Raw genomic sequence first — 16,079 nt, forward strand, 5'->3', positions numbered from 1 at the left:
TTGTGTATGTTCTCTGAAGGGTGAATGCTGAAAAATGACCCCATACACACATATGCTTAAATTAACTCCCAGCTTTGCCTGAATTTCTTCCCATCATAGGCATTCCTTTGGATTCAGACATTATTTTTCTGAAGGTTCTAGATAAAATATTACACTTAGTTGGGAGGAGTAAGAGGTTAACTCATTGGCACCCATTTCAATGATCACTGAGCTGTATGTAAGGATATCACAATGGTGAGCCTACCTGGCAGAGACAGGGACCTGAGGACACAATTAAAGGACAGTGCAGGTAAATTTTAATGGGGAATGCCACCCTAAAATACAGCTAAGGAAGACCCAGGAGGGCTGCCATGAGTGGAGATCTCAGTACTGGGGAGGTGGGGGAGGGGAGCAGGGGAAAGAATGAGCACCCACTGTGTACCTTTCACGTGCTAATACCGTTCCATGCCCTGTATCTTACTGAACACAAAGATTGCAAAGTAGGTATTGTAATTCTGCTAGCTATGTGGAAATCGACTATATCTTAACCCCTTCAGGGGGTTAAAATAAGTGTCCAAGGTCTCTCAGCTAGTTATTGGTGGAACTAGAATGAAAATCCAGATCTGACTCTAAGGCCCATGTTCTTTTCCACTGTGTCACCAGTGCAGGAAAGGCCAAAGATAAATTTGTCTTTGCTAATTTTCCCCAGAGTCCACCCCAATGATAACCAGAATTGATGCACGTCTGCGAAGTGGGTCCTTTAACATAGGCCATGTTCACAGGCTCTGACTCTTCAGTCCTGTGGACCAAGGTTATTTGTTAACACTCCAGGGAGGCCAACACTCAGGGTCACTATTTTGGAATGCTAAATGCTTTCCTTCATTTTCAAATTGCTTCTCTGTTTAAAAGGCAACATGACCAGCTTTTTAAGTTTTAAAAATGCCCGCTGGGAGACGTGTACATGTCATTTTGAACTGTGATTGTTGAGAAATGTCTGTTTTTATTTTTAAATGTTCCTTCAACTCACGAAGACATTTAAGAAACAAAAATGAGGCTTTTATAACATCCTACTTATCCCGGGAGTGATTTGTTCTTTGCAGAGCAAGAGCCAAATGGTAGTCAAAAAGGACTGCTTAGACTGGGTTCCCCAGCCCAATGGGTGGTCTCAGGATTTTGAGGGACTCCTTAGGGTCTTCCATTACCCTGAGTCCACTGACACCCTCAAATGAAGTATGTTGGCCTCAGTACTAGCCCAGGTAGTCCACATGTATAGCCATTTATTGAGAGCTTACAAGATAGTACACTCTGTCTCCACTGTTCCACACACCAACATATAGGAATTAGGAAGTAGACTTGATTAATTATGTCTAGACTTTGAGACAATATTCTATTCATTTTCCATCTGTATTATATGGAAGTCACTGGAAGAAATATGGCCCAGGACAAGCCTTGGTGACAAATGAATCTAGGAGACAGTGTGAGACACAAACCAGGGTTGTAGAGTAGAAGATGACCAAACACTGTGTGAGGGTTGAATAAGAAAACTCTTCATCGTCTGAACACTAAGTCAGGAAGAATTCCAAATGAAGATTTTAAGCCGGTTGCTAACAAATACCTAGTAAACCCAGTGGGATAGCTGTTTTTGTTTTGTTTCATAGCGTAAGTGAAATACTTTCAGCCATGTTTGAGCCTGAAAGATTGGAGGGATAACATTTTCTTTGTTTACCATTAGGGCAAATAAGAACTCCTGTTTTCTTCCCAGTGTAACTCAGAGAAAGTGAAACTTCAACCCTGAAATATTTTTTAAAACATAACTTCTTTGATCATAAGATTAAAGGATACAAGAAAAGTTGACTACTTCAAAAAATTACACATAGGTTAAAATGCAAGAATTCATTTTCATAACCTCAGATTCATCAAGGGTGCCAAACTCAAGCTGTCTGCCACTTTCATTTATGTCTCATGGGGTGGCCTTGAACAGAGCAGTGCCTCTGTTTTTCTTTCTACAAATACTTGTATAACAGCTAACCTTCAGGTTGAGGGACTTGACTATTTCAGTGAATATAGGCATACCTCAGAGATATAGTGTGTTTGATTTCAGACCAATATAATAAAGCAAATATTGCAATAAAGCAAGACACAAATTTCTTTGTTTCCCAGTGCAAAAAAAGTTATGTATACACTATGTTTACACTATACTGTAGTCTGTTAAGGATTCTCAATAGCCTTATGTTAAAAACAAACAAAAACAATGTACATACCTGAATTTAAGAGATTTTTTATTGCTAAAAACCGCTAACTGGGCTTCCCTGGTGGTGCAGTAGTTGAGAGTCCGCCTGCTGATGCAGGGGACGCGGGTTCATGCCCCGGTCTGGGAAGATCCCACATGCTGCGGAGCAGCTGGGCCTGTGAGCCATGGCCGCTGAGCCTGTGCGTCCGGAGCCTGTGCTCCGCAACAGGAGAGGCCACAACAGTGAGAGGCCCGCATACCGCAAAAAAAAAAAAAAAAACTGCTAACCATATGATCTGAGCCTTCACTGAGTTGTAATCTTTTTGCTGTTAGTGGGTCTTGCCCCAGCGTTGATGGCTGCTGGCTGATCAGGGTGGTAGGTGATGAAAGCTGGGGTGGCTGTGACCATTTCTTAAAATAGACAGCAGTGAAGTTTGGCTCAGAGATCGACTCTTCCTTTCATGGAAGATTTCTCTGTAGCGTGCAATGCTCTTTGATACCATTTTACCCACAGCAGAACTTCTTTCATTATTGGAGTCAATCCTCACAAACCCTGCCTCTGCTTTGCCAGCTAAGTTTGTGTAATATTCTAAATCCTTTGTTGTCCTTTCAACAATCTTCACAGCATCTTCACCAGGAGTAGATTCCATCTCAAGAAAAACCACTTTCTTTGCTCACTTATAAGAAGCAGCTCCTCATCCATTAATGTCTTTATCACGAGACACAGCAGTGCAGTCATATCTTCAAGCTCCATTTCTAATTCTAGTTCTCTTGCTATTTCCACCTCTGCAGTGACTTCCTCCACTGAATTTTTTTTTTAATATTTTGATTTTATTTGAGTATAGTTGACTTACAATGTTGTGTTAGTGTCAGGTGTACAGCAAAGTGATTCAGTTACACATATACATATATTCATTCTTTTTTAGATTCTTTTCTCATATAGATTATCACAGAATATTCAGTAGAGTTCCCTGTGCTATACAGTAGGTCCTTGTTCGTTATCTATCTTACATGTAGTAGTGTGTGTATGTTTATCCCAAGCTCCTGGTTTATGCTTCCCCCCTCCCCACATTTCCCCTTTGGTAACCATAAGTTTGTTTTCAATATCTGTAAGTCTTGAACTCCTCAGAGTCATCCATGAGGGTTGGAATCCACTTCTTCCAAACTCCTGTTAATCTTGATATCTTGATCTCTTCTCATGTATCATGAGTGTTCTCAACGGCATCTAGAATGGTGAATCCTTTCCAGAAAGTTTCAATTGACTTTGCCCAGATCCATCAGAGGAATCACTATCTATGGCAGCTACAGCCTTACAAAATGTATTTCTTAAATACTAAGACTTAAAAGTCAAAATTACTCCTTGATCCTTGGGCTGCAAAATGGATGTTGTGTTAGCAGACATGAAAACATTACCCTCATTGTATATCTCCATCAGAGCTCTTGGGTGACCAAGTACTTTGTCAATGAGCAGTCATATTTTGAAAGGAATCCTTTTTCTGAGCACTAGGCCTCAACAGTGGCATTAAAATATTCAGTAAACCATGTTGTCAACAGAGGTGCTGTCATCCAGGCTTTGTTTTTCCATTTATAGAGCACAGGCAGAGTAGATTGAGCATAATTCTTAAGGGCCCTAGAATTTTCAGAATGGTAAATGAGTGTTGGGTCCAACTTCAAGTCACCAGCCGCATTAGCCCCTAACAAGAGTCGGCCTGTTTTTTGTTTTTCGTTGGTTTTTTTTTTTGCGGTACGCGGGCCTCTCACTGTTGTGGCCTCTCCTGTTGCGGAGCACAGGCTCCGGATGCGCAGGCTCAGCGGCCATGGCTCACGGGCCCAGCCGCTCTGCGGCATGTGGGATCTTCCTGGACCGGGACATGAACCCGTGTCCCCTGCATCAGCAGGCGGACTCTCAACCACTGCACCACCAGGGAAGCCCCCGGCCTGCTTTTTGAAGCATTGAAGCCAGACATTGACTTCTCCTCTCAAGCTATGAAAGCCCTAGATGGCATCTTTTTCCAATAGAAGGCTGTTTCATCTACATTGAAAATCTGTTGTTTAGTGTAGGCATCTTTAAGAATTATCTTAGCTAGAGCTTCTGGATAACTTGCTGCAGCTTCTACAACAGCACTTGCTACTTCACCTTGCAAGGTGAAGTATCTTATGTTATGGAGATGGCTTCTTTCCTTCAACCTCATGAACCAACCTCTGCTAGCCTCCAATTTTTCTTCTGCAGCTTCCTCAACTCTCTCAGCCTTCATAGAATTAAAGAGAGTTAGGGCCTTGCTCTGGATTAGGCTTTGGCTTAAGGGAATATTGTGGCTGGTTTGATCTTCTGTCCAGACAGCTAAAACTTTCTCCATATCAGCAATAAGGCTGTTTCACTTCCTTACTTTTTATGTGTTCACTGGAGTAGCACTTTTAATTCCCTTCAAGATTTTTTCCTTTGCATTTACAACTTGGCTAACTGTCTGGTGGAAGAGACCTAGCTTTTGGCCTGTCTCAGCTTTTGACATGCCTTCCTCACTAAGCTTAATCATTTCTATCTTTCGATTTAAATGAGAGACATGTGACTCTCCTTTCACTTGAATACATAGAGGCTATTGCAAAGTTATTAATTGGCCTAATTTCAAGATCTTTGTGTCTCAGGGATTAGGCAGGCCTGAAGAGAGGGTGAGAGATGAGGAAACAGCCAGTCAGCATAGCAGTCAGAACACCCACAACATTTATGAAGTTTTCCAGCCTATATGGGTGTGGTTTGTGGTGGCCCCAAAACAATTATAACATCAAAGATCACTGATCACAGATGACCATAACAAATATAATAATAATGAAAAGCTTAAAGTATTGAAAGAATTACCAAAATGTGACTCACAGACATAAAGTGAGCAAATACTGTTGGAAAAATGGCACCAATAGACTTGCTCAACACAGGGTTGCCACAAACCTTCAATTTTTGTTTAAAAAAAAAAAACACACAATATCTGTGAAGCGCAGTAAAACAAGGTATACCTGTACTGTTACCAGACAAATCTCAAATGAAAAATGTCAATAGAACCAGAAAAATTAGAAAAATATAGCAAAGACCCAAGTTGGTCTGGGTATTTTTTTCCTATCCCATGCTCCTCCTCCATTTAACTATTTAACTTCTCCTCCTCTGTTTGACTCTTGCAGACTCAAGGATAGTGTCACAGGCAGGTGGGAATAGATTAGCTTAGTATCAACAGAGGGGAGGAAGGAGGATGAGGGAGTCCTAAGCAAATGGACCCAGCTACAAAATGTCTTGGATTTTCATGTAAGCTGATAAAGAACATTCCTGCGGGACAGCTAGAGGGCCAAAACAAAAAGCAGTGAGTGCAGCTCTGAGGACCAGGGTGACAAAGAAGCACCACCTCTACCGCCTACCCTGTTCAGTTGGTATAGCTGCCTGCCCTGCTAGCTTGAGAAGGATTCTGAGGCTGCCCCACGCTTCGTGTGAAAGTGTGCTGTGATTGATTAGTGATATCTGACATGGTAGTGGCTGGGAGAAATGTAACAGAATAACTCCCTTTATTAAAAATGTATTCTCAAAACAATGCTGTGAGATAGATATTATTAATCTCATTTTGCAGGAGATGAAACTGAGACTTAAAATACTTAAGGAGATTTTCCAAGGAAACAACTGTAGAGTGCCAGAGCTGGGGTTTGAACCTGACTCTGTCTCTCTCCAAAGCTCACGCATCTTCTACAAATACACATTGCCTATCTTCTCTGTTGATACAAGCTATGTGAGCTAGGGGAAGATACTACTCTAGGCCTCGGGGTCTGCTTCCCCCAAATGGAGGTGACTGTCTCAGCAATGCCTACTTCATAGAGTCATAATAAGAAGGATATTGTTGCATAACTATGTGATAAAGTTCACAAAACCTTACAACTGCAGATGGTACTTATATGGTACCAGCATATAATGTCAGGCATGATCATCTTCCTACTTCTTGTCTCCTGGTAATACTGCTGCCTGCTGATGACTCATTTTAAGACACTAAGGCCAAGTTCCTATAAATCAACCAATTCTGAGTATTTGATTGCCTTCAAAGAGTACTGTAGTCACTTTCTAAAATTCCTCCTATTAAACGCTTCCCTCAGTTAAGTCTGTGAGAGAGAAACCTTTCTCCATTGGCAGCTCTCAAAAGTGCTGGAGCTCCCTGCTGTAACTAATGCTCCTCTAGGGGCCTTAATAGATTGCTGAAATTGTGAACTTTAATATTGCAATAACATTGGTTTTGCCTTAATGTGCTGTAAGAAAATTTTATAAAAATAAGCAACCTTTTCTATGCGTATTTTCACATCCACGGCATTTGCATATGTGTGGTTTTCTGTTAAGCTTTTTTCCATTCTTGAAATCATAAAAATGCTCAAACTAATGCAAAAACATGGAACAAGTTTCACGGGAGATTATTACTAGATTATTACTATTATTACTATCCTGCTTCATACATTTGTCAATTAAATATGTTTTCAGAAGTGCCTATGGAGTGTATTGTGAAGGTTATTAACTCAGGAAATCGCTGAATGACAGGTCACGAGAATATTATCATTTTCCCTCCTACTTTTTACTTCCATATTATATATATATATATATATATATATATATATATATATATATAGTCTCTACTTTTTTGCAAAACTATACCTAAACTGGGGGAAAGGGTTTTATAAATAACAGTGAATTTCTAATTTTTCACAATTTAAGCATAACAGTTTATCACTCAAATTTCATTCTCAATATTGAACATATTAACATAGCAAAAACCTAAATTTTCATTCCTTCAACATGTCACTGATTCACACCCCTTAGAATGGCCATTATTAAAAATGGAAAATAACAAGTGGTGTTGAGGACTCCTAGAAATTGGAACCCTTGTGCATTGCTGATGGGAATGTAAATGTTGTAGCCAGTGTGGAAAACAGTTTGGCAGTTCCTCAAAGAGTTAAACAGGTTAAAATTACCTTATGATCCATCAATTCCACTCCTATGTATATGTCCCAAAGCATTGAAAGCAGGGACTCAAACAGATACTTGTATAGCAAACTCCATACCAGTACTATTCACAATAGCCAAAAGGTGGAAACAACCCAGATACCTATCAATAGATGAATTAGATAAGCCAAATGTGGTATATCCATACAATGAATTAAAATTCAGCCTTAAAAAGGAATAAAATTCTGATCTGTGTTACAACATACATGAACCTTAAAACCATTTTGCTAGGTGAATAAGCCAGACACAAAAGAACAAATACTGTATAATTCCACTTATATGAGGTACCTAGAGTAGTCAAGTTCATTGAGACAGAAAGCAGAGTAGAGGTTGTCAGAGGCTCGGGACAGGAGGAAACGGGGAGTTATTGTTTAATTGGTATAGCATTTCTGTTTGGGATGATAGGAAAGTTCTGGAAATGAGTAATGGTGATGGTTGTACAGAATTGTGAACGTACTTACTGCCACTGCATTGTATACTTAAAAATGGTTGGGCTTCCCTGGTGGCACAGTGGTTGAGAGTCCGCCTGCCGATGCAGGGGATGCAGGTTCGTGCCCCAGTCCAGGAGGATCCCGCATGCTGTGGAGCGGCTGGGCCTGTGAGCCATGGCCGCTGGGCCTGCGCGTCCGGAGCCTATGCTCCGCAACGGGAGAGGCCACAACAGTGAGAGGCCCGCGTACCAAAAAAAAAAAAAAAAAAAAAAAAAAAAGGTTAAAAAGGTAAATTTCATCTTATGTATATTTTACCATAATAAAAAAAAGAAAACTAATTACTTGTGAAGATAGACTGTGTGTCATGTAGTCCTTAATAGATGAAACTTGCAGTGATCATCAATATAATTTTAAAATAACATTGATTTACAAGCCAAAATAAACATTTGACTAAAAACATTTTTTAAATGTCACTAATTCCACAGTGTTTTCAGTGTTCCTATCCCCAAATGTTTATCAAGTGCTTATTTTGCAGCAAACACACTATCTGTCACTGGGGATACAAAAAATGACTAAGCCACAGTACCTAACCTAGAGGTAATTATAGGGAACACAGTAGTAGAAAACACAAACATACGAGCCCATCATCCAGTGTATTATAAACATGTTGATAGAAGCATTTATGTAGCTTTATGTGCCAAAGTAAATAACCCAGATTTAGGGTTAGTCTAAGAAGACTTCCCAGAAGGAGTGATATTCATTCTGAATCTTGAAGGACAAATAAGAGTTTGCTAAGAGAAGAAGGAAGCTGGAGAGGGAGTGTCCTAGACAGAGAGAATGCATCAGCCAGGCCAACCACAGTCCCGGTGCAGAAGGCACAAAGGCCTTGGCAGGTGAATTTGGAGAAATAAACTGTTTGCAGAATACAGAGGCCCTTGAATAGCTTACATTTTTTCCTTAATTTTTTAATTGAAGTGTAGTTGATTTACAGTATTGTGTTGGTTTCAGGTGTACAGCAAAGTACCTTGAATAGCTTATTAAAGAATAAAGGTTTTCTCCTAAACCATGTACGTCCTTTGAAAAGTTTGAGAAAAGAGAGTACTGTCCTCAAGGTTCATGTTTTATAAAGATTGTCTTCAGAGGTAAGGGTATATTGTGTAAGTGTAAGGGGAAAGGAGAGTGATTAGATGATATTGCAAGTCTAATTATTTCGATATTGATTGAATGTCTAAATGTCTATTAAGTATCAGGCACTATTTCTAGACTCTGGGAATAGTGGTAAACAAAACAGGACCAAAAAAATGCCTTCCCTCTTAGAGCTTGTGAAGCAAGACAGAAAATAAACAAAATAAATCTAATGAGTCTATGAGACCTTTCTCTCACTTAAAGCCTTCACTTAACTAGAAAGATAAGCAGGGAACCAGGTGAACATATGACTGTAGAAAACACTGTTGCTAATTTTTTTCCTTCTTAGTAATAAAAAGATTATCTCAAAGACATGGTTGTTACTGCTTTTCTTGAATTACTATTGCCTAAATCTATGTGGGTTCAATCTATATTGGGAAGGATTTGAGATAATAATACAAAAGGCTTTCTTAATAATGTTCATTGTCTTCCAGTGAAATGAATCCCTTAGGCTGTCTGTGGTTTTACCCTTCCTGGGTATCTTTATAAAAATTAAGGTCATTTCTTCTCTTTAGTTTGGGCACTCCAGGTCTGGTTCACTTGAAGGCTGAAGAATGTTCTTCATCAGTGATGGTCCATAGGTTCTCCTTGTCAGGATTCTGTGATAGTGGGTCCAGCCTGGGCCCTCTGTTTACCTCTTTCTGTGCCTGTGTAGACCATCTAGCTCGTCTACACAATTCCAGAAAGACAGAAAAGATTCTCGTCTGCAGGTCCACGTTGTATGCAGTCCTGATTTTTACAGCCTTCTCTTTTATTATTCTGAGTAGATTCACACTCAGTGGCCCCCTTAACTCACTTGGTGTTATGTCCATAGCCTCTTTATTATTATTGTTACCAAACCCCAGTTCACGTGCCCAATGCACAGTGAGGCCAAACAAACCTAAATGTTGGAGTTTGGAGCACAGAAAATGTTATCACAAGGGCCAAGCAAGGAAAATGGGCAGGTCATGCTCAGAAAGCCTGAACTCCCCAATGGTTTTCAGGGAAGAGCTTTTATAGAAAAAATTTGGGGGGTGAGGGCTGCAGCGTGTGTGATTTTCTTCTGAGTGGTTGGTGGTGAGGTAATGGGGTGGTGTTCCAGGAATCTCAGTCATCAGCTTTCTGGTTCCAACCAGTCTGGGGTCCCTGTGCTTGTGCTCAGACAGAAGTTACCATCCTCCACCTGGGGAGGGGCCAGAGAATTCAGAGATATGTATCAGATTGCTCTGTATATCCCCAGAGGGGGGAAGGAGGACCCTGTCCCATCCTGTACTATTGTTTCTTTCTGCATTTCCTCCCTTCCCTAATTAGTAACTGTTTGAATCTGCCCTTTGCTATTCAGGGAAAGCCCAAGAGGCTGAAACCTTTTTCCTACAAGCAAGAAACCAGGGTGCACAGAAACGCCTTTGTACCCAGGAGAGCCCCCCAGGATGCTGACTGGTTTCCTGACGATTGTTGCACATCTATCGGTAAGCCCTCACAGGTCTGTGGCCTTGCTCTGGGGACTTTAATTCTCACTCATCCACACTCTGCAAAATCATTACCCCTTCTCCTTGGCATTGAGGTTTTCCATTGTATTTCAGGATTTGTATTTTAAAATGTACATGTTTGAAGTGATCCTATAAGTACAAAGAACTGCTAAGAAGGTATGGAGGGAGGCTTAACAGGAGCTGCAAAGTCTCCTTCTTGATCCTTTTACTTCCTCTGGCTTTTTCTGCTCCTTAACTAAATGCATTAAAGAGAAACAGCTCTTAATTGGAGTGGGAGTGGGGGATTGTAGGAATAAATCGTGGAGCTGGCCCGAGGGGAAGCTGGTCTTCAGTGCCACCACACCCGCTCTCCATGCTTCTGGTTCTCTTCCTTCTGGAAGCCCAGTGCTTCACACAGACGCAGTGACCAGCAGGCTAACTGGACACTGAGGTGATCTGCTATGGGTTGCCCTTCTCCGGAGCTTCTCCTACACATGTCTTTCTCTCACCTCTCTCCTAACAAACTTTGTGGATATCGGTTCACATTTCTTAAAACCTTCCTCTTATCCTGCAAACTATTTCCAGTTAAGTTTTTACATTGTTGACAATGGACTACTGAGTTACCACTCCTAGAAAAGCTTTCTGTTGTATGGATAGTTAGCATCATAATCAAAAGGGTTAAACTATAGCCACATTTGATCAGTTGTTCTGGAAGAGAAGACTACCAAAGAGATTTTTTTGGTCAGGTTGGCCTTTTTGTTTCTTACTGTCAGACATCTGGGAGCCCCTTTTTCTGCCTCTAGAAAAGGCCAGCACAAGCCAGGACATAGAAAAAAATGGCACCATCATTTGTTTGGTTCCGTTCGTGTTTTCCTGCCTGGGTTCAAGAGGAAGACTTTGGATTGGCTAAGTTCATTTATTTAAATAAGAGATCAGAGCAGGTGGAAAAAATAATTACAGAGAAGTCAGGAAGATCATGGATCAGTGGCATAAAATACAAGCCCTATGGGAACCACAATGCAGAGTCTAGATCGAAAGGTCAAGGGTGGGTGAACTCACAGGCATTGACAGCCACATGTGACAGAGTGCACAAGCTTTGGTGTCAGACAGATTTGGTTCTGGGGGCTGAAGAGGCAGACCTGTTCCTTACTGTATCATGGCCCTTAGGCAGTGGGGCCTTAGCTCTTTCTCCACAGAACACAGGTCTGGGGGAGGATGGATTGTGGTGAAAACCAGTCCAAGATGCTAGTACACAGTGGGGAAATGGCTGATGTCACCTCTGAGGTGCTGCCTTGGGTCTGGGCACAATCATTGGAATTCTTTGGAGCATGGTTAAATGCACACATCTTGTTGTGAAAGCTACTGGGCTTCATCTCTTGGTATCCAGCTGCATCCAGGCCTGAGGCTGCTGACATTTGATACCAGGAGCTATTTAGTGCAGAGTGCTTATTTGTATCTTGAACGAAGAAGCAAGGCCTGGGGGTTAGGGTGGAGGGAAGGGGTGGGAGCCAGTACTGAGTGCCTGCAGCATCTACTGTGTCTTCACTATTCAGAACTTGTAACTAAAATATTTAAAGAAACTGATTTCAAATGGAAATTAAAGGGCAAATGTTCCCCCCTCCCCTTAAAAGAAAAAGAAAGAAAAGAAAAAGAGCAATTTCCTGCTCTTTCTCTTCTGACTATCTATGTGGCCTTGGGTAAATTTCTTAATCTCATGTCTTCTCCTCTATAAGATGGACATCACAATACTCACTTTTCAGTGTAGTTTAAGGATATAGATGCTATTTGTAAAGTACTTAGTCCAGAACCTAGAATATATATAGGGCTGAGAAAATGATAGCTATTATGATAATAAGTATTGAACTTTTTACCAGATATGAAATAGGCTGTAAATAGAGTTACAGTACTTGGATTTCACTGAAACTATAAACTTCCTTGAAGAGCAACTCTGCACCTGTACTTACTATGTTCCGCAAATGTTTTTGTAGTTATAACGTGCAGACCCTGGGCATCTGGGAGTGGATAAATCGAGTGGAGTTCAAGCTGGTCACATTTATTCTAAAGCACACTGCTCCTCCAAGTTCCATTTTTGCTGTGGGTGACGCCACCATTTTGCCCTTATTTCTAAGAAAGAAACCTGATTAAGGTGCCCTCTTTTTCCTTTCCTCCTCAAATCTACGCATTACAGAATTCTGAAGCTTTCTCCCCACATCGTCTCCTGCCCCTCAGAAACCATACCGATTCAATTCAGTTCAGTCTCATGTTCAATCTCTTTACTAAGGCCACATTACCGCCACTGTGGCTCTGAGCCTCCTCCAGACCATCACCTGCCTGCAGGGAGTCTGCAGTGCTCATGTTCGCCCTGATTCCTTTGTTGTCTGTCCCTACCTCAGTCCTCCTAACAAGAATGCATGGGGTGCCTGTCAGATCTAGAAACCACCAAGATCACACAACCCTAGCATAATTTTTTTAAATGGTGAAATAACAATAAAGAAAACATAAATTTAGGCACATCAAAACCATCTCTACCCTCTTGCAAACGCTGCTGTGAATTTCAGCCTCCAGTGCAAAGCCCTGAGTAACATCGGCCAGGACAGACATTTCCTCCCTGCCTGCCAACCTTCCCTCTGCCCAGAAAGCTGCCATGTATCCTTCACTGACCCTTTATCAGGGCACAGTCCCTGGGCTAAGAACACTGCACATGTAATCCTCATGTCGCCCTCACAGCAACCCCACGAAGAGATGTCATTATCTCCGTTTCACAGAAGAAGCAACTGAGGAGTAAAGGGAATAGGTAACTCCAGTGAGCGATAGAAGAGGGATTTGAACTTACATTCTTTCTGCCTCCAAAGTTCTTACTCTTAAATGGGCTGTGTGGCCTCCCACACGGTCACAGTCATCACTTCTTTTATCTGAATTTCCACTTCCTTGTGCATGCTTTTCTCACACAGGCAGGCGACACACTCTTCCTGTTCTTAGATTTTATGCCATCTGCTTTTCTTCAGGGCTTTTGGAAAATCCTACTTTCTACCAGAAGTTGTCGTGACTCAAGGAAACTGAGCAAACGACCCTTCATCCACATTCCAAACAAACCTATTGCCCTCTCTCCTCAGAATTCACGTGTTTAGTAATTAAATGCTTATAAAACTCTCATTTCTGTAAATCAACCAGTTGGTCTGATCGATACCACAACAAATGCATGGTCATCAACCTTGCTCATCCTTTTACCTGTCTTTGGCCAGGATCCTCTCTGACTCACCTCCGTGATTCCTTTCCTCAAGTCCCCCACCCACTCCCTCACTCCCAGAATCTTGCCTTTTACTTTATTGAATAATTTAGGAAGATCTGTTCTTCCATTCAATACTTGCTTAAGGAACAGGTACACAACCATATAGGTATTTCAATGGTATCTCTGAATATCTCAAATGGAGTGTATCAAGTTCTCTCTCAACTTGCTCATTTTTCTTTATTCCCATTCTCACTATCTATAGTTACTCAAACTGAAACCTTGAAAACATCCTAGACTCTTCCTTCTACATCAAACTTGACGTCTAAACAATTATTGGGTACTGCTAGTTTTACTTTTAAAATATATTCAAAGTTCTTCTTCATCCATTTTACCACTCCTTGATTGTAACAACCCAATCTCTTGCTTGCTTTCTGTTTCCTTCTGAATCATCCTCTACCCTATAACTAAGGCAGCTATCAGAAACTCAAATATAACTATGTCACTTTCATACTTAAAATCCTTTGAAGACTCCCATTGCCTATAGAATAGATTTCAAACTCTCTAAAATGCACATACGGTCCTTTGAGGCCTGGTCAATTTCTTCATATCCTTCACCAACCTGCCTGAAACTTTAATCTCTACTTGTACCAAATTACTTTTGGTGCCCTACACATACCCTATGTGTAAGTTGTTTCACACCTCTATCCATATGTCTATGTTATTTTCTCTGTCAAGACTACACTTCTCATATCCCTTTTTAACCAACACTTATTCATCATTTAAGACTGTCATTTGGCTGAGTTGGGCTAAGGCTCCTCATCAGCATACTCTCATACAAATGATCTAACTATTCACCATATGACATTGAAATTATGTCTTTATGTGTCATTATCTCCTATAAGACCACAGGCCTATTAATTTTCACACATCTTATATCTAGCACAGTTCATATAACACAGTAGGTACTCAATAGATGTTTATTTGTTGACTTCTGGACTGGGTACAGTGAGGGCAAAATCTAGTATAAAACATGATCCCTAGCCTCAGGAGTTGAAAGGTTCTCAGGTTATGGGCCATGACTAGTTAAATTGAATGCATATTGAGTGGAGTACCACTTGCATGGAAGTATTGACTAATAACAAGTTCTAATAAATGCACTAATATCTATCTAGGGGGTCTAGTAGCAGATACTAGTTAATTGCATTTTACACTTGTTTAAAACCAAGAAATAACGTCATGTGCATTTGTATTGACTTCCACTGGACACCCAATGATACCTTAGGGCAGTGGTTCGCAGTAGCATCAGCACCAGCTGGGAACTTGTTAGAAATGTGAATTCTTAGATGCCATGCCTCAGACCTACTGAATTACAAACTCTGGGGGGTGGGGCCCAGCAATCTGTGTTTTAATAAGTCTTCCAGATGATTCTAATGCACCCTAAAGTCTGAGAACCTCAAGAAATAGCCTGGGTATGATAAGCTCCCTTAATTTGAAATTGAATTCCAGGAAGGTGAATGTGACTCATTAGATACCAGCACTTAATTCTAATAAAGGTGATGCTAGCTATTGAATATTCTCATTCACACACAAGTTACATTTGAGCATGAAGATTACATTTTTTATTAAATGAAATTAACCTTTTGGAATCACTCCTATCAAAGGTATAATTGAAGTTAGGTCAAGGACTGGGAATATATGAATTTTGGCTCCATATATTTCTTGGTTTTTTATTCTGTTCCATTGGTTTGTTTTTCTATTTCTCTGTCAATGTAACATTGATTTAATTATTAATGCCTTATAATAAATTTTAGTAACTGAAAGGGCAAATTCCTCTTTTCCTTTGTTCATTTTCTGAATTGCCTAGGCTATCCTCCCATATTAGTTAAATTGTTAATTTCATGAAAAATTATTTTGTGATTTTAATTGAAATTTAATTGAAAATTATTTTGTGATTTTAATTAAAATTTTAACTGAAATTACAAATGAATTTAGGAAGAGGTGACATCTGTTTGATATTGAGTCTTTCCAAACCTCAATATGGTGTATCCCTTTAATAATGCAAGTTTTTCTTTTATCTTTGAATAAAGTTTTATAGTTTTCTCTATAACAATCTTACAAAAGCTTTTTAAATGTTTATTTCTTGATGCTGTACACTTTTTTTTTTTTTTTTTTTTTTTTTTGCTATTATGACTAGGTTCTTCCTTTCTATTGCATTTTCTATCTGGTTATTTTAGGTGTACCAAAAAGCTATTGATTTCATATGTTAATATCGTATCCTACAAACTTTTCAAGGTCTCTTTTCAGTTATAATAATTTGTTGATTCACTTTTTTGTACACATATTGCTTGAAGTAGGTTGATTTACAAAGTTGTGTTAGTTTCTGGTGTACAGCAAAGTCATTCAGATGTGTATATATATATATACATATATATATACACACACACACACATATATATACATATATATGCTTTTTCATATTCTTTTCCATTATGGTTTATTACAGGATATTGAATATAGTTCCCTGTGCTATAAGTAGGACGTTGTTATTTATCTATTTTATATA

The sequence above is a fragment of the Mesoplodon densirostris genome, chromosome 3 (assembly GCF_025265405.1).
Source record: "Mesoplodon densirostris isolate mMesDen1 chromosome 3, mMesDen1 primary haplotype, whole genome shotgun sequence".
NCBI classification, from domain to species: Eukaryota; Metazoa; Chordata; class Mammalia; order Artiodactyla; family Ziphiidae; genus Mesoplodon; species Mesoplodon densirostris.